The sequence below is a fragment of the Mytilus californianus genome, unplaced genomic scaffold (genome assembly GCF_021869535.1).
Source record: "Mytilus californianus isolate M0D057914Y unplaced genomic scaffold, xbMytCali1.0.p SCAF_14, whole genome shotgun sequence".
NCBI classification, from domain to species: Eukaryota; Metazoa; Mollusca; class Bivalvia; order Mytilida; family Mytilidae; genus Mytilus; species Mytilus californianus.
Window position 1 is genome coordinate 17,236,353 of NW_026262626.1, and position 20,097 is coordinate 17,256,449.

The following is a 20,097-nucleotide window of genomic DNA, read 5'->3' on the forward strand; positions in this document are numbered from 1 at the left end:
TATTAGATTTTGACCTTTCCTATTGATTCATAGTTATACATAATAAAGCCTTGGGATCTTTTGCATTAGGTTAGTAGACATATAACCTTAAAAATGTCAACTAGAAGTAGCAATTTATCTCCCGTATTCTAAGCAAAAGTATATAGAAACTATATATTTTTATAATTTGTTTAAAGTAAGCTATTATTTAACACCGGCAGTAACTTTGATGAAACGGAAGTGGCTTATTTTCTCCCTTAATTGATGGAAAAAGTTCCTTAAACATTGAATTTTTAAAATCAGAGTTTGATAAGCTATCACTTAAACCTGAACATATTGTTTTTCATCAAAATTTTCTTATCTTAAGTTATTTTGAGTGGAAAGACAAAGAGCAATTTGTTTTTAAATTTGATAATGTTTTCATCAATGGGTTGCCGTCTCATAAAAGTTTTCGCAATAAATTCATTTATTAAAAAAGAGTCAAAAGAAAATTCTACCTTTGTTGTAAAGTTGTGATAATACCTGAAGGTCGTTAGATTTTAAGTTAGTCTATGTATACTGTTAAAGTGGTTAGATCACCACGGAAATGCATGGACACGTTAAAAATTATCATGATTATATAGCACAAACACCATACACTTAAATCTAATTTTAAATACTATTTATGTTATTAAATACGTTTTAAACTACACAGGTAGGTATATTTTTCTTTTATTTTGGAACTACGTGAAATATAAAATGATTATAATAACTTGTTATAAGAAGCAGTGAAGTTATATTGATAAAATATAACAGAAAATAAACATATGATAACCTTTGTCCTCTAAGAGCAACACAAAATACAACTTCATTTCGTTCAAAATTGTTTCCTACACTTTATTTCTGGACATAATCTATATAGATATACACTTTTTGTTGCTTTCTTTGATTTTTGGGGTATTTTGCTTTCTTATGTCTTTATGTGAACTGCTTCGTTACAGTCATATATACGTATTTGTAAGAGTAACTTGTGAGAAAAAGTCACGAAAAATACAAAACACTAGATGTTATACTGTTTCTTGTTTTCACTTTCAATGATTTATTTAATAAAATTGTTTCTAGCAGGTATTTGTATATATATAAATATATCTTTAAATTCGGTGAATATTCGATGTATGACTTTATTAGGTATCTGTCCAACGTGTATCGTATAATCACATGATAACATTACACAACTTCGACGAAGAAGCTTCGGATTACATCTTAACATTTAAATATAAGAAAAAAACGGTATAGCAACTATTTACTGATAAGTTACCTTCATACCACATTTGAATCGCATTTAAATCTGAAACGATTAAGGTTGGAAAAAATACGTAGAGTGACGATTTATAAAAAAAAAAAAAATTAAAACTTTGACACCTTTTTACTCGCCCGCTATAGTACAATGTGCGTGATATAGTATACCGATATCTGTCCGTCCATCCTTCGTCAACATATCATACGTAAATGAATTTTCCAGTTATTGGAATGATTTGATCAGACTTTAGTAAAATGTAAATCTATTATATAATAAGTTAAGCACCTTTTACGTTTTTTAATATAAATTTCTGATTTGACATTTAGGAGTTATGGAACTTTATTTGCGGAAAAAGCGTCGCATACATTGATAACAAAAAATGAATAAAAATCAATTTTTCATTCGGAGAGTGGTTGCTCTGTGTTACTTTACGAATCGAACATGTTGTATGAGGAAAAAAGTCAGCATTATGTTGAGCTCCTCCATATCATGATGTACAAATTTTTTTTTAAAATATTAAGACCTTTGTCGTAGATACACATACGTACAGGTTTGAGTGTCTCTTTCGGGTCTTTCACCTCTTTTTAAGACGGACGATTTCATATATGAATACGTGATATGTAAATTTGCGTAGTTTTTTGACAATTGCAAACTTTTCTGGAAGACTATATAATTGGCTAAGAAATAACCTTGTTGAAGACCGTACTTCGACCTATAATGGTTTTTCTTTTACAAATCGTGACTTGGATGGAGAGTTGTCTCATTGGCACTCATAACACATCTTCTTATATCTATAAACTATCAAAACTAAACAAGAAAAAAGCTCGTAACAGTTTTGATTTGAACATGTTCATTTTCTTGAAAAGTTCGCCTTTATCTTTGGATAATAACAAAAGAACAAAATCAGGAATGTGCAAATTGTTCATCCTATTGATTTTTACATGACTAGGTGCATATATACAAAATGACGGATCGAATACTTAAAAGGTATCCTTGTATCGTTTTTGTTCAACACCTGAAATAAATTGTTTTTCTAACAGTACATGTTGAAATGTTACATCATTGTAAGAAACATTATAATTATGTGTGTTTTTCGTAATATTCCAAACAACGCCAAATATCGTCGTTTTTTAATTGGAATTACGTAAGCATAGATATTCAATAGATATTCAATGATTTTTCATTAAATGAGGCAATTGACCAGATACATTTGTATTTAAAGACCTGCAATATATTGAATTTCCAAATTAAACCTGATATTTTATTTAACTATGTTATCGTTTTCAAATTAAAAGATATGATTTTTTTAAATCAACAGAAATTCTGAATATAAACGTTAACTTATACCTTATGTGGTAGTTGATAGTCAATTGAGTCGGTTTTAGTTAAAACATTAATAAATTATTATTCTGGAGTTGAGAAAATAAATAACATTGTCCAAGCATGGTTATTGTTCATGGCAATAGTTATCAAAGGTACCAGGATTATAATTTAATACGCCAAACGCGCGTTTCGATGAACACAAGTACACAGTTGAAGTGCATTGAGGACCCACAATTCCAAAAGGTTGTGCCAAATACGACTAAGGTAATCTATGCCTGGGATAAGAACATCCTTAGTTTTTCGAAAAATTCATAGTTTTGTAAACAGGAAATTTATAAAAATGACCATATAATTGATATTCATGTCAACACCGAAGTGCTGACTACTGGGCTGGTGATACCCTCGGGAACGAAACGTTCACCAGCAGTGGCATCGATCCAGTGGTGTAAATAGTTATCAAAGTTACCAGGATCATAATTTAATACACTAGACGCGCTTTTCTTCTACATAAGACTCATCAGTGACGCTCTGATCAAAAAAGTTATAAAGCCAAATAAGTACAAAGTTGAAGAGCATTGAGGACCCAAAATTCCAAAAAGTTGGGATACATACGGTTAAGGTAATCTATGCCTGGGATAAGAACATCCTTAGTTTTTCGAAAAATTCATAGTTTTGTAAACAGGAAATTTATACAAATGACCATATAATTGATATTCATGTCAACACCGATGTGCTGACAACTGGGCTGGCATCGACCCAGTGGTGTAAATAGTTATCAAAGGTACCAGGATTATAATTTAATACGCCAGACGCGCGTTTCGTCTACATAAGACTCATCAGTGACGCTCAGATAAAAAAAGTTATAAATCCAAACAAGTACAAAGTTGAAGAGCATTGAGGACCCAAAATTCCGAAAAGTTGTGCCAAATACGGATAAGGTAATCTATGCCTGGGATAAGAATATCCTTAGTTTTTTTGAAAAATTCATAGTATTGTAAACAGGACATTTATAAAAATGACCATATAATTGATATTCATGTCAACACCGAAGTGCTGACTACTGGGCTGTTGATACCCTCGGGGACGAAACGTCCACCAGCAGTGGTATCGACCCAGTGGTGTAAATAGTTATCAAAGGTACCAGGATTATAATTTAATACACAAGACGCGCTTTTCGTCTACATAAGACTCATCAGTGACGCTCAGATTAAAGAAGTTATAAAGCCTAACAAGTACAAAGTTGAAGAGCATTGAGGACCCAAAATTCCAAAAAGGTGTGCCAAATACGGCTAAGGTAATCTATGCATGTATAAACCTTTTGTTTTTTAAAGTGTTATGGTATTCTGGAGATAGATGTATGTCATTGATACTGACTTAGGAGGATGTCATAGGAAAAGGTTAACAACGAATTAACATTCCGGTATGAGAGACATTGATTTCTTCATTAAGCTCAAAATAAGATTTTTGAAATTTAAATGAACTGCAGACCAAATGGAAATGTTTCATTATTTTAGATCATTTGCCCAAATATGTGATGAACGGATAAGTTGACAGTCGGCTAGACGCTCACATCATAATAACATTCATGTTAGTGTAATCGTGATAATCAATGTTCTCAGATGATTACCTGTATTGAAAAGAAATATTGTTAGTTGAAAAATGTTTGTGTGCAGATACTAAAGCCATTTTGCAAAGAATGGAGTCACACATATGAGTTAATTGAAATTCATCTGTAATGCGTTCATTCCCTTACCCTATGTTTACAATATACGAAACCCACAAGTGTGCCTAGGATTACATCTTTAAATATGCAAACCTGTACACAAAATATTTACTGATACGTGACCTTTATATCAAATTTGAACCGCATTTAAATCTTTAAAGATATAAGTTGGAAATATGTAGAGCAACAATTTTGAAAATAACTAAAAAAAATTTACCACAGATTACTCCACTTTCCCTAAGAAAATAATCCATGTATTATACATGAATGTTAATACTGTTTTTTATAGAAGTTATGCCACAGCAAGTCTACAAATGAAAACAACATGTTAAATTAAACAGTATGATGTAGGCTAAATAGACATACACATATCGGTTCAATTGTATTAACCCATTTATCTGACGTCAGTCTATTGTTCTTACAATAGATTACTTTTCAAGAATACACTGACCACTTCGTTAACTTAAGATAACTTATTTTATAGCTTTAAACTTTTAACTTACGATTTTTTGGCATATGAAGGGTTCGAATTCCCGCGTATTTTCTTCATAATCAATAAAGTCTTCAGTCTATGCATGATACCACTATACCACGAGTGCTGACATAAATCAATATTTAAATAACACTCTTAAAGCGCACAACTGTCAATACATGCCAATAAACTGTATTTCTGTCTCAGAAATAATTCGCTTTTGTTATCTAATAAATTATATATACTATGTCTGGATTTGTTCATGTTCTTTTCAAATTTATTTAAATTGTTTTATTTTGGGCGTTATTTTTTAAGGAAGATTATGTTCTACATTTGAACATTCTTGAGTATAGTTATTTAGCAGTATGGAAATATCTTAAAGAAGAGTTTATACACGATGTCAGGTTTGAACATTGGTCGGTTTTCAACATCGTTTTAAAGAACCGATGGGTCTCATACAATTGTGGCTATTACACACCAGTTCTAAACAGTAGAGAATCAAATAATTGTGTATATCAGTACAATTCCTTGATAAAATAAACATCAATATGCCCATTACACTTGTCACTTTTAACGTACAAGGACTTTTCCTTTTCATCATAGCAAATGCTGACTTATGGTTTTAGTCTTATAATGATATCGTACTATCAATAATTCTTTTTTTTTTATTATAAATGGTCCAAACATACACCACGTCAACATTGAACGGACTCTAATTTGAATAAAGTGTGATATATAAGCTACGACCGTAAAACTACTTCTTTGACTGTAAAACCAGAAACAAAATCATCGCCTTTAAATGAAAATGAAGTATATATTACCTTTAAGATTAAAACAATATTTTTGTCGAGAAAACAATTACAATGAAAAAATTTCAATTCGGGTACAAGGTTTGAACTTTGCACTGTTAATATCACAGTTATGTCTTTCGGTACCAACGACTAGACGATCACGGCTATGAACAGCTTGAATGTAAAAATAAAAAATTGACATAATTATACATTGTACATCTGTAGAAAGAGCAATTCTGCTGGAGCATCATGAAATTGTAGTATTATGGCAACTACGCTAAATATATGTATTTTACTCAGTACGGTTAAATTGTTGGCAATCCTTAATCAGCTGTAAACAATCACAGATTGCGAAATACTATATATATGTAAATTTCAAAGGTTTCTAAATTTTGGTAATTAGAATTTTTTAACTATTCAAAAAAAGATAAATAAATTCTGTATATTTATATATGTCTTTTTGAATAAATCATAAATACCAAAATCTGTATAATTTAAATACTTTGTAATGATAAAACATTAAATGAAATATAAATATACAAGTATGAAATCTGGTAATAAAAAGGGGAGCTAACAACCCTTTTAAGTTATGTTAAACTTATGTTAACTTAAATATAGACGCGAACCGTGTGGATACAATCAATTCCAGCTATTAAAGAATAAAAAAGACAAAATACGAAATTATTTTTATGAAATTCCGTTGATTCATTGTCAAAACATAAAACAGACAGTCGTTTTACTAGAAATGGGTTAAGCTAGAGAATTGATAAGAATAAGGGGATTCGGAAACAATAATCAACTTGCGACTAAAGTCGCTCGTTGATTATCGTTTACGAATCCACTACTTCCTATCAATTCTCTATTACATAATTCAAATGGCTTCGCCTATATTGATTTTTTTTGTCAGATAACAAATAAACATACACTTTCAATGTTGACATTCTTTTCCTTTTAATCACTGAACACACCTAATTCATGCGTAACCCATCTCTAGCTAAGGGGATTAAAATGAAGGTCACGTGAATATGGATAGAATGAATTGGAAATATTCACTTGCAAGTAAAGAATTAATCAGCAGTGTTTTTTTGCTTATTTTGACAAAATTGAACCATACGTGCTGCTAAAACCAATTTATTATTTCATTATGTCACTTGGATTAGTAATTGCACAAAAAATAAATTTTATTTAATTTTGTTTTGTTTTATCTCGTAGGTAATCCCTGTTTGAGTTCAGTGCACGAAACTATTAGTTTAAGGAATCTATAAACTACTTGAAAATCAGTCGTAATTTTCAACTTTATTGTTTTTCTAATAGTTTATAGGTCAGGTAAACGCAATGTTTAATAGTAGTTTACAAATAATTTACTGGATGCAGTAAGTTCATGAATCGACACCTGATTTACATATATTAGAATCGATTAGGTCCAGGACCAATCCAGTATATCTTATTATTATCCTTCGTCATTGATTCTATTTTCTATTTGCATACATTAAGAGTAATTTAGAGCTGGGAAACTCAGTGTATGATAAATATTTCTTGTTATGGAATACATTTTCCAGCATTTATTTTCATATTTTTCAAGAAATTCACACTTGCATGTTTTTAGTATTATTGTTTGTGTATTTTTAGAATAGAAATCCAGTTTTGGTCTGTGTTTCTAATACTAAAAGAGGTGTTTCGGTTATAATCATGTAGACCTAGGCCTATCCTCAGCAAGTATCCCTAGCCTATATTTTTTCTTTCTTGTAATATTTAGAATTGCTCCAATTTGATTTCACTGACGGGGATACTCACGGGGATTCAACCACCTGTATATTCGACTGACAAATATGGTTTTTCTACCAAATACTAAACAAATGAAAAATACTAATTGACTACATGTATAACTATCAAACTATAAATTCTTTAACTGACAAGTAAATAATACTATTATACTAATAATGATACGATATATATATATATATTTCTCTAATTCTTCGTCAATTTATCCCTTTCTGCACCCATTGTATAAAAAAAATTTAATCAACGTGTGGTTCGTTTGATCTCAGTTCTTCATTGGTTAAAATCCGATTATGACGTCGAATTTTCTTGCTTTCCTCTGAATTTTCTATTGTGACGGCATGAAAAAAGGCGACCATGCCTGATGACGTCACATAGAAAGAACACATCTTTTTGCAGATCATTCGAAAAGAAGGAATAAATTTGCCTGCGTTTTGTTTGAAAATCATTAGAGAAACAGATTCCACCACCAAATCTCGTGTTATACGATATTTATCCACTCTCGACAGTTAAATTTTAAATATTTAAAACGCTCGGCGAGCCTCGCGTTTTAAATTTGAAAATTTAACTGTCTCGAGTGGATAAATATCGTATCACACTCGATGCAGTGGTAGAATCTATATATATACATATATATATATATATATATATATATATATATATATATATATACAATGGCTGAAAAGGATTTTCTATTTATTTTCATTGATAATATCGATCCAGCTTGGTAGTTTAACCAATGAATTTACCTGTTATTTATTTCAGGTTAAGATAAGCACGAGGAGATTTCAGAACATACTTTTAGTTAATACAGATTGGTTTCTTTTCTGCAAATTGTGAATAACATTTGCTCTATTATTCTCTACCCGACGGAATATTAAGAGGACTCTGTAGCTTTTATAAACCATGTTCCGATATCCAATTGGAAAATTTATTAGGAGATGTACATTCTGCATCGTCCCTCTCAGGTTAGTAATTATTTTGATGTTTAATCTTTAACAGTTATATTTATAGTATAATTGAATGTTTTGTACAAGAGCAGTTGATGTGTCTATGAAATGTTTTACAGTGTATACCCGTTGTATTTGGGTATATTTGCGATACTTCATTTTGTATAGATCTGAAAAATAACAAACATATTTATTTTGTGTTTCGAAAATAGAAACAAAAACCCTACTGAAAATTTTCATATCCTGAGTATTAATTAAAAAAAGACTGGTCACAATCGACAACCAAGTTTTGTCTGCATGTGTGCAAAATAATGGTCGCATTCCTGTAAATATAGACAATGCAATTTCCCAAAGGAACTCCCTTTACGGCGAAAACTGTGCGACATTTACTATTAAGTTTCATAAAAAATTATATCATAGAATGAAAAGTTGACATGCACTTCTTTTTATTTTCAAACCGGTCAGACCGGTCGAGTAAAAATCGGTACAGTTGAGTACAAATATAGGCCATTCTAGACTGAATAAACATAGGTCAAAACATAGGGCTATGTGGCATATTTCCACATTTATATGCCCCGAACTTCTAAGAGTTTAAACTTATACTAATATTCTGCACTGCCCCTTCCTTCAGTTTATGTTTAACTCAGAATTCAATTCCACCGCCTACCATGTGCATTTACACTGGTAACATTCCAAGGTTATGTCTCTATGAGATGAAACATAGAGATCTTATCTATGAACCAGTACGTAACATTTCAAACCAGTTAAAGTCTAGAATGGCCTATATTTGTACTCAACTGTACCGATTTTTACTCGACCGGTCTGAATTTGTCTGAAATTTACTTGATATTAATCGACCAAGTCTTAACTATACTCGACTGTACTAATTTTTACTTGGCCCTTTTTCTTGCTATTGAAACTGTTATTCGACCAGTTTGAAACAGTCTTTATCCATTTTCCACCTGTACTCTCGACCAATACTTGACCAGCTCTCGATCTATTTTAACAATCTGAACGATACTCGAACAAAGGTATAAACAATACTCAACCAGTGTGAACCATACTCGACTAAATAATCTCTACTTTTTATATTTTTGAATGTTGAAGTAGTTTTCTTTTTAAATGACATGACACCGCCACAAAAATAAAGATTTTTATATACATCCTTACATGATTCTCAGATGTATAACATGGAGATAGTTATATCATCTAATTTTAAAGTCTGAGTCTTGTTAAATAAAAAAGACTTCTACTTCTAACTTAATAAAGGTGCTTTTTGTTTGGCATGTGTTTTAATTATTATTATAACTTGATTTTCCTAAATTCCCGTATAAAAACTACACAGGTTTCAATAGGGATTTGTATAGTAATATAAACTATACAAATCCGTGGTCTCATGATTACATACAATTATAGTTATATAACTCGTTTTTTAATCACTGACATTGTTTTACCTTACATCAGAAATATATCTTTACTTATTATAATTTGGGATATATTATATGTAATGTATAAAGAAATAAGAGAAAATTAAAAAAAAAATAATATTTTGTTTCTTCTGATTAGGGGTAGTCTTTAGAGTAATGTATCCTCCTTGGGGCACACTAATTAAGTAATACATTTTACATAACATCCATTGAAAATAACAATATCCTCATCTGTAAAACTTAGCCTTTCGAATTGACAGGCTAAGTAGTACTCGAGTTAATAGGGTTATCTTTTTAACTGTAAAACACTCCTGTACTGAGTGCATCTTGTATGCCAAGTCCTCAATTTCGACAAGACGTACTCAAATTTAATTAAAATATTTGTCTTCTGCAACTTTAAAATACATTTCCTTTTTTTAAAGCCTGAGGTTATAAAGGTTTGCTAAGATTTTTCATTATTTCGTATTGTTATCATTATATTAAATTCTTGGTTTTACAAAACAAAAGTGTCAATGTTAATATGTATCAAGTTGCTTTATATACTATGTTATATTGATATTCATACAGAATCCAAAAATCTATGTATTGATATAACAAAATATATGGATTCCGAGTACTCTTTCATGAAAAAAAGTGCAAAAACGACTACTTCCGGTTTTCTGAGGGGCAGTGACTCCTAGAAGATGTCATTAGATTGTTTCAGACCAAATGTAACATATCTTCATTACAATTAAGCAAACATTTTGCATTTTTTCTTTTATATATATCTTATAAAGTGTTGGAGAAAATGCCAAAAACAAGGAAAAGTCAAAATTGAGAACTTGACCTTGAACTTTGACCTTGACCTCATTTTTTTAAGTTAGGATCTAGGGGCCTAAGATAAAAACATCCCAGGGTTATACGGTTAACGGTTTATAAGTTAAAAAACATACCGACAAATTTTATTTTATTTAAATCCACAGAAAAGTGGAAAGGTCCACAGAAAAGTAGAAAGACCTAAATATGGTTATAATGATAATTAAAAACCATTTGTTCAGAGAACAATTGAAGGTCTTTCCACCTCGAAAGATATATTTTGTTATGAAACTATTAAAATTTGGTTAAAAACCTAAACAACCCAGAGCTATTTTTTTGTCTACTTATTGTATCTAATCAATTCAGGAACTGCTTTTAACACCAGATAAAACCCCTGGCTAGAAATTTGAACAATTTGTAATTTAAAATGTATTCAATATAACATTGGAAAACAAATTTCCCTTCAACACCATTTTTATCAAATCGATATACATACATATATATATATCACCTTTAAAATAAAAATAAAACAAGGTGATCAAAAAATCTCAAAACTGAATGGTGACTTATATTGTCAATGTTATTTAACATTTTTTTGAGTGTTTCAGATATATTTTATGGGTACTGGACAATTTTCACCATTAACTTAAGCCTGATATAACTTTATGCCATAATGGTGTCAGTCGATTTAAGTTTATAATCCAGTGGTCTTTTTTATTATAATTAGAATATATATAAAAAAGTTTGAAACCAACTTACTTGATTTAGAAAATTACAGTTTAAAACCAAGACAATAACCAAACACCCCACCAATAATATTTAGAAAGGATCTATGAGTTTCAATGACTGCAAAAAAAAAAAAAAATAAAATCACAAAAATACTGAACTCCGAGGAAAATTCAAAACGGAAAGTCCCTAATCAAATGACAAAATCAAATGATAAAACACATCAAACGAATTGACAACAACTGTCATATTCCTGAATTGGTACAGGCATTTTCAATTTGAGAAAATGATGGATTGAACCTGGTTTTATAGCGCTAAACCTCTCACTTGTACGACAGTCGCATCAAATTTCATCATATTGTTAAAGATGCGTGAACAAAGTGTCACAAATAGGGTTAAAAAAAACAACACGAACCCCACCAAATACTTGGGTTGATTTCAGGTTCTCCGGAAGGGTAAGCAGATTCTCCACATGTGGCACAAGTCGTGTTGCTCATGCTTTTACAAAGCCTGTAAATAGTCTAGTTCGATAGGTCACATTCTTGAAAAGGAAACGGGATTGTAGTTCCGACATATTTTATAGTGTGTTTTTCTATGTTGTTATGTTATACTATTGTTTCAGAAAAGGGAGAAGGTTTGATACCATTAAAACGTTTAATCCCACTGCAAATGTTTGCACCTGTCCTAAGTCAGGAATCTGATTACATTAGTTGTCGTCTGTTTATGTAGTTCATACGTGTTTCTCGTTTCTCGTTTTTATATAGATTAGACCGTTGGTTTTTCCGTTTGAATGGTTTTACACTAGTAATTTTTTGGGGCCCTTTATAGCTTGCTGTTCGGTGTGAGTTAATGCTCCGTGTTGAAGGCCGTACCTTGACCTATAATGGTTTACTTTTATAAATTGTAACTTGGATGGAGAGTTGTCTCATTGGCACTCATACCACATCTTCCTATATCTATATAAGGAACATATCCGATATTATCTGTATAACGGATATTCCATAACGGTCAACCAACTCGTGATGGCGTCCGTAAAATATACGAAGTGATGATTTGAACTGCATCATTTGGAAGTCTTGGTTAAAAATTAAAAGGTCAAAATTGGGAAGCTGAAATCATCTCTTTTGTCGTAAAGTTTGTTTTCACTCGACCCTCATAGTCAATTTCTAGATATAAGTCCTAATCAAATGACAAAATCAAAAGCTCAAACACATCAAACGAATGGATAACAACTGTCATATTACTTACTTGGTACAGGCATTTTCTTATGTAGAAAATAGTGGATTGAACCTGGTTTTATAGCGCTAAACATCTCACTTGTACGACAGTCGCATCAAATTCCATTAAATTTACAACGATGCGCGAACAAAACAGACATAATAGGTAAAATTGTCAAAATTGGGGTACAGCAGTCATCACCGTGTCACAGTCTCAATCAGGACAAAAACAAACAAATATTTAACAAAGAAGCACAAAAAAGCATATATCAAATTTGACAACCACATTTATTGCTTACTTATATAATTATTTTAAATCAACCCATAAAGGATTGAAATATTTGAAGTCCTGTGACTGAATGTCTAGGTTCACATTAACTCTAGTGTAGAGTAAATGAAGACAACATCTAATACAAAAATTTAATATTACTTTTTAGATATTTGGGTGATATATTGGTTCTCAATAGTGATGACTTAAGTATGTACACTAAAGATATTATTCTTTTGAACTTAGTTTAAATAAAACTAATACTAAAAATGAACACTGCCCTTTCCTGGATCTTCTTAATATCTATATCATTAACGGGAAGCTTAATACTAAAATTTATGATAAAAGAGATGGTTTTTCATTCCCTTTTGATAATTATTCATTTTTAGATGGTGACGTTTCCTTGTCACCATCTTGAGGTGTTTATATATCTCAACTTGTTCGTGCTTGTAACAACGTATTCGCAGGTAGGTTAATGCTGTTTTTGAGTAAATCGGCTATTTATTCATAAAAAAAAAATCATCGAAATTTGAATTTTAGTCTAGAAACTTTCATACACTAAACTAATTATAAACATCCATTATATAATCCAAACTTTTAATTTCTGGTGTCTAAGAACAGACCCACCTTGTAACCATGGTAACGGGCGACATTCAAAGATGGCGTGTGAATCTTCAACTTCAAGAGCCCAGCACACTCCAAAAGAACTATACCAATGAATGAAAATATAGTTGTATTTAGTTGACAAAGATATAATCTTCGCGTAACAGTTGTTTCTTTCTTTAAATTTGCCCTTTTGTATTAAAAAATAACAGAAGTGCCATACAATCTAACCATGCACACACCAAAAATCAACTTTCTTGTCAATTTCGAAAATGTTGTATTCATTTTAAAAACAAGAAACAGCAAAATTGGTATTCATGATCTTTCCAAGAATAAATAAGCCAAGTTTTAAAGAGATCTTTTGTGGCGACATTTAAACACTGAAATGATTCAGATCGATTATTCCCTTTTATGGTACCAAAGTGCCGGGAACGAAATAAACGACATTGTGATAGTTTTTGACTTGAAATGGGCACATTAAAGATGTAAACCAATATTATTTTTTTCGATTTTATACTTGAAGGTGTTCACGAATCTTGAGCTTTCGTAACCCCATGCTCATTTCTAACTCCACATATGTGCCGATTGTAAATAAAATTAACTTGGTTGCTTTCCTAACTTCGATTCTCTTAGGGTTTTTACGACTTTAAGAATTGACCAAGGACTAGTAAGATAACGAGGTAGCAAACGACAAAAAAGTCTTTCTCAAACAAAATGACTCTCCTGATAAGAAAAAAAAACACATTTAACAAGCACCAGTGTATGGAGGTATGAAGCCCCTTCTATCAAACTCATGTTTCATGAAAAATATTAATCTGCTCAGCCCTGATAAAATTTTTTTTAAAGTTATTTTTGATAAAATACAGTTTTAGATAGATAGTATACTAGAGCTATGTTCTTTTGTTGAAAAGGATGCATCATTCATTCATTGCAGTCTCTTGAATAGTAAATTAATAAATTTGAAAACAGGTCCATGCATTGGTCCAGAGTTAAAACCAGAAAAAAATATAATACTATAGGTCATGTACATGATGTAGATAAAAACAGTTTGGATTTATTATGTATTGTTATAGAAAAAAAATAAAATAAAGAGATTTCCTTAAAGAGATGAAACTTTTTGTTTATTCAATAAAGTTGTATGTATGTGAAAGCCATTACTTCTTCAAGAGTACATTATGAGTATCAATTGACTATTAAATACATAATCATGCATACGTCTATTTCTAAAGTTTCATAAAAACTATGATTACTTTTCATTCAGTCAAATAGTTTTCTCAAACTTAATAATTAAAGCATTGTATACATGTATGTCACATTAAACTGAAAATCCTTATCATAATGCATACAATACTTTCTTGTGGTTTTCCATGATCAATAATACATGTAGAAATATATCATACTGCTGATTTTCATATGTTAAAATTCTTTATTCTTAAACTTGTCTTACTTCACATGTAACATGAAAGGAATATTCCTAAGCACATGCAGTTACCAGCCTGCCTAATATGAAGTTTGAATTATAATTCTAACTCAGTTCACAGTTTTATGTATATCTATCCAAAATGATATCAATAACTGGCATATGACGAATAATGATATGAACAGTTCCGATTTTGTGTTGATCTTACAATAAAGGAGTGAACAGTCATTTCCTCTGGTGTAATACTTTTTTTCTTTGTCTTCAATGTTCCAGAGTCAGTTTAAACAGTAATGTTATCCATCCTTTTGTTGTCATACTGAAAATCTCTAAATTCCAAAAGTCAAATGTGACGTAGCATGGGATTCTTTCATATTCAGCACTGTTAATATTTTTGTTATATGTCCTCAAGCGTTTATCTTTAAAATATTCATTTCACTTTCTTTTCATTTATAGATCTAAAAAATATCAAACAAGTGGTTTCTCATTTTCTCTGATTACTTTTAAATTGTGTGTTCCTAAACTATTATTGAATTAAAAGTAAATTTGACAAAAAGTTCTACACTGATTTAAAATGAACTTTTAATTCATGAATTTTCTGTAAAAGTACAGTAAAGTTTGTAAGCAACTTACTTCAACTTTTATTAACCCATCACAATGCTTGACCAATTTGTTATTAATTAGTATGACTGAATTAATATTGAGTGTGTTGACTCAATACAACAGACAACTTATATATACACCTAACCTGAGGGTCTGGATGGTCTTTAGATAATAGATAATAATCCTTATGGGCAAAAAGTGCAGAATAAAGGGCTAACAAATTAAAGATTATAAAAATGACTAATAATAAAAGAGAATAGTGGGGTGTTAAAATACAAAGAATAGAGAATAATGAGCAAAATAGATAAAGAATATAGGAAATGGTTTAAAAAAAAAAGATAAAGTACTGAGGGACCCCAGCAATACTCATACTTTATAATATTAATACTTACATTGTGAAGACGTCATATTTGATATTAAAGAAACTACACTCTTTAGGCATTAACATGTCAACTTATATGTGCCAGGTGTGAATCAATCTGTAAAAGAAGTTTCAATAATTACTGAAAGGTTTCAAACTAATTTTATACACACCAGATTGTAAATAAACATAATTAAGATTGATGTGAATTGTTTTAAAACATGCTTGTCAAAATTTGAAGAGATCTACACAAAGAAACATAGACTTCAGATACACATTTTTATAGTGAATCAATAATACAAATAACGTTTAATATAATCTAATGACTATAAACATAAGAAAAATAAACAAATTATTATAGACAAAAATTTTAATGTACACTAAAAGGGATGATTTAAAATGATAGTATCAGATTTACAATCATAAATGAAAAGTTGTTTATTAATTATGGCCATGATAATAAATAATACTTCTCACATATAACATCTCATGTGCCTACCTAAGCAATTGCATTGAATGCAGGCAAGTCATAGCCATGTGTATGATGCATGCATATAGTCGTCTATGCATACATGTATATTTTAATAATTTTTTGTTTTTTTTTTGTAGTATATATGATTAATTGGAATAAACACCTAAATTATAGAAATAATTTTGCTTTGCGCAATCAGGTAAATCTGAAGATTCATGTTCAAATATACCTAAACGATCTTTGCCTCCAACATAAACTCGAATTATATGACATGCATACGAGACAAATTAAGGGGAGAGGGGGGAATTAAGAAGAAAGCTGGCGGGCATGGTGTTCGAACTTTTTAAACAAATTTCACTCCTTACGTTGTATTATTGCTGACCATTAAGAGCCCATATTTGCCCTCGTGAAGTTGACAGCGAAACGTGTAACGAATAACCCCATTTTTAAGTAAACAATGCGGCTCTCTCTACAGATTATAGCTACGTTCATACTAAATCATGATTGAAATGAATATCGACGGTGCTCGGCAGTAGAAGGCTAAAATTACTCAAAAACTTACCTCAAAATATAAGCAACACACTTCTATATTAACGTGTTTTTGTTGGACTGATGACAGTGACTTCTATCATAACAAGGTGCTCGATCAGCTGTTTGTGACAAGCTCAAAATTGACGTCGACGTAACGATCTAGCCAATCACGTGTCGAAAAGTTCTGAAAATTACATCAGATTTAGATTGCGATGCAAACACCGAAAATCATTGACAATTTTTATTAAACTGCATTAACCTGCCTGCGTTAGATTTCAACGAAAGAAATATATGTTCTACTGAAAAACTATTACCCCAGGGTTTTCGATATCACAAACTAGTTAAAACATTACTAAATGTTATCATCAGTACAAGGACATCATTCATAAATATAAATCAGCATACAGACATCTTATACGTTCAGGTATTTCACATCCAATTTTTTAAGGTAATACTTTTAACAAAATGAAAGCACAAACATCTCGTCAATCATCTCAAAAGCAAATCAAACATTTAAACAGACGAAGGGATATAGTTACAGTACAGTTGCCAGGTCATTAAAGATGGCATATTTTGGCTTTAATATTGATTCCCTAATAGGGTCTTTGCATCGAAAATAAACACTTTTATTAAAAAATCAATTGTTGGAATGATACAGGTTATCTTCTTCTCATATATGTCATGCTGGTATGATACTTAACCCCTAACGGGAAGGATTGTGCTTGATATTCAGATTATGACGACACAATCTTTCAATCAGTTAACAGTTGGATGCAGACCAAGCATTACATGTAGACGGGCAGAAAAAGGTAACGCGACGTTAAATCGCGTGCACTTCATGTAAACGCCACATTAACTCTGCTTGAACTCAGAAATATCAGTAGACATAAAAAGTAAACGGGAATTTACTTTTGCGTTTACCACCTCGTTTACGCGAAAACGGCGCGTCTTTTAATTTTTTAAAGAGTAAACGGTCGTTTACTTTCGCGTTCAATTCTGCGTTAACGTGGAACAACATTGTCTTCTTTTTTGGTAAAAAGTAAACATACTTTTGATGTTTGTAGGGAACGTGCGTTAATTGACTAATACTTAACTGTTAGATGAAAAAGCCGCGATAATGTAAGACGGCATGAAACCAAGTTTTTGTACGATATGTCATACATTTTATTTCTTGAAGCATAACCTAGTTGAACCTGTCTTTAATAACGCTGACCAATTACTCATGATACTGTATACAACATAATTTTACATGTACACATATATATTGATTTCTCCGGGCACTCCGGCATCCTCCACCGATAAAAAATGGCCGCCACAAGATAGCCCAAAAGCGGTGCTTAAATGTGGCGTTAAAACACCAAAAAATCAAAATCAAATCATACATATTGGTGTACAGTTACTGATATTTATCATGTTTATGGCCGGCTTATTAATATTTCTTTTTCTGCACCAATCAACAGTGCAAGCATGTCCTTTTTTATTCAAATAATTGAATCATCACCAAAATTCATTAGTTTTCACATCTCAGACTGGCTCAAATATAACAAAAAACAAAATTATATAAAAAAAAAAATCCGATGCGTTGGATAACCTTTCTATCCGCTTTCTAGTTAAAACAAACCTTTCCTTTCTTTTATGATATCTGCATGCAGGAACATATATATTACAAGCTGCCTGTGAGTGTGTAATTTTATAGCCATTATTCAATGTATATAAGGATATGTAATGTGTATAATATCTATACATAGAGTAATATGCTATACTGTGAAAAAAAAACAATACGATTATTGCTTACATAATAAAAGGTCAGGTCTAATATGAAAAGTGTAAAACATGTAAATCGGTCATAAGCAGACCTGTCCTCAGGTCTGGTCTGTAGCAAATCTGTCCATAGTTCTGGTGAGTAGCTGACCTGTCCATAGGTCTGGTCAGGAGCAGAGCTGTCCACATAACTTGCTTGTCTGCTTAAAATTTCTCAAGTTAACTTGGAAAGCAGTCAACAAGTCTGCTGCAAGTTAACTCTTGCACAGGTTAGGATATTTATTATTTCGAAATTAAAAATGTTTTTTTAATTTTTACGGTTTTAAACACATATACGTAAATTATTGAGATAAAGTCACTTTTACAAAATAAAAAAAAATGTACAAATAACATGAAGTTTATTTTATAGTTTACATAACATGCATAATAAGTAAATACGCGTTTACTATCAAGTCCACGCAAACATACACTTGTGAAATCTGTAGTAAACGCCCGTTTATTTATAAGTGCACGTACAAATAAACTGGTGAAATCTGAAGTAAACGTTCGTTTACTACTGACTAAACGGACACAGAATAAACGAGCGTTTACTCGGGTAGACAATTGAGATTTACATTGTGATTGCGTTGACGTTATTATAGATAACGCGAAATTGAAGTTACCTAACGAAATATGTGCACGCGGCGTTAACGTGCTTTAACTTTATGAAATGATTGGTCTGCACTTAACTTGAGGTCTGGAGCTGGCATGTCAGTAACTGCTAGTAGTTCCTTGTTAATTAATGTATCATTGTCATTTTACTTATTTTCTTTTGTAACCTATTCTGATATCCGACTTCTTTTAAACTGAGTTTTTCTGTGCGTATTGCTGGGTGTTTGTTTTTTTACATTGGCTAGAGGTATAGGGGAAGGGTTGAGATCTCATAAAACATGTTTAACCCCGTCGTATTTTTTGTGCCTGTCCTAAGTCAGGAGCCTCTGGTCTTCGTTAGTCTTGTATAATTTTTAATTTTAGTTCAGTTATATATTTCGGAGTTTAGTATTACGTCCATTATCACTAAACTAGTACACATTTTTGTTAAGCACGCCTCCGGCTATAGGATTTCTCGCTGTGTTGAAGACCCATTGGTGGCCTTTGGCTGTTATTTTTTTTTGGCCGGGTGTTGTCTCTTTGACACATTCCCCGTTTCCATTTTCAATTTTACATTATAACAATTTAAGTTACAAATATGCATATATTATGAATTGGTTTTGCATTCAGGGCTAAAAGTAAACTATGTATACTGTGAACAATGAATATATGCTGTTTCATCATAGTAGACCCCAGGATTTTCTCAATCTTCATGAAATATTTATCAAACTTCTTATTTGAGTTAATTTCATTAAAATATCTGAGATAAAACCAGATTTGGTGAAATTCTATGTTTTTTTTCACCCAATATAGGTTGCATGTCTGTAAATATAGACAATGCAATTGCCCATAGGAGCTCCCTTTGCAGCTAAAACTGTGCCACTTGTACTATGAAGTTTCGTAAACAAAATTATATCCGATAGAATGGAAAGCTGATATGCACTACTATTTATTCAAAGGTTAAACTTAGGGTGGCGCGGAAAATTTTCA

General features: G+C 31.2%; 1 long non-coding RNA gene across 2 annotated transcripts in view; it reads left to right on the top strand.

Moving 5' to 3' along the window:
• LOC127724308 (uncharacterized) overlaps positions 1 to 20,097 on the top strand; it is a 30,985-nt gene that overhangs the window by 1,658 nt on the left and 9,230 nt on the right. The window contains exon 2 of one of the 2 annotated variants that reach the window (XR_007992441.1): positions 8,112 to 8,314. The exons of the other annotated variant lie outside the window; for it this stretch is intronic. This is a non-coding gene — a long non-coding RNA (uncharacterized LOC127724308). The remainder of the gene's footprint in view (positions 1 to 8,111; positions 8,315 to 20,097) is intronic. 2 annotated transcript variants of the gene reach the window in all.